Below are 578 nucleotides of genomic sequence, written 5' to 3'. Positions count from 1 at the left end.
ATAAATTACTTATATAATTTTAAAAAAGTGACTGTAATATGTTACTACTTAATACATGAGTGCATTATTAGACAATAAATTAAATAAGTGACATTCTTTATAAAATACTAAACCTACTCAAAAGAATTGCTAAAGTTACACGATAAAAGAGCTATGAGTAGTGACATCAAGTCAACAACGATGCTTAACGCATATTTTATAAAAGTTAGTCAATTTTTAATAAAATTATCATGTTTACATATATAAGATATACAAAAATAAATAAATATCTAATCAATTTAAATTTAAAAATAAATAAATCTCTAATCAATAACCGTATAGTACTTGATGTTTCAGCTCATCATTACCCAAATGTGTGCTATATATCTAATAAATCTTTATTAAGAATTAATAGTATAAATTATGAAAGAATTTTGTATGTGCATTGTCCCAGAATGTTAAGGGACAAAAGTTAAATTTAACTTTTTTTTTATTAGGACACACCGTTATCTTTTGAGATAATGATCAGGAGTAGAATTAACTGTTCATTTAACTAATAATAGACATGCCAAACTTCTATTTTGTTTATCTTAAGTGAA

The sequence above is a fragment of the Arachis ipaensis genome, chromosome B01 (genome assembly GCF_000816755.2).
Source record: "Arachis ipaensis cultivar K30076 chromosome B01, Araip1.1, whole genome shotgun sequence".
NCBI lineage: Eukaryota > Viridiplantae > Streptophyta > Magnoliopsida > Fabales > Fabaceae > Arachis > Arachis ipaensis.
The sequence above is the reverse complement of the archived record's forward strand: the minus strand, read 5'-3'. Positions refer to the sequence as shown.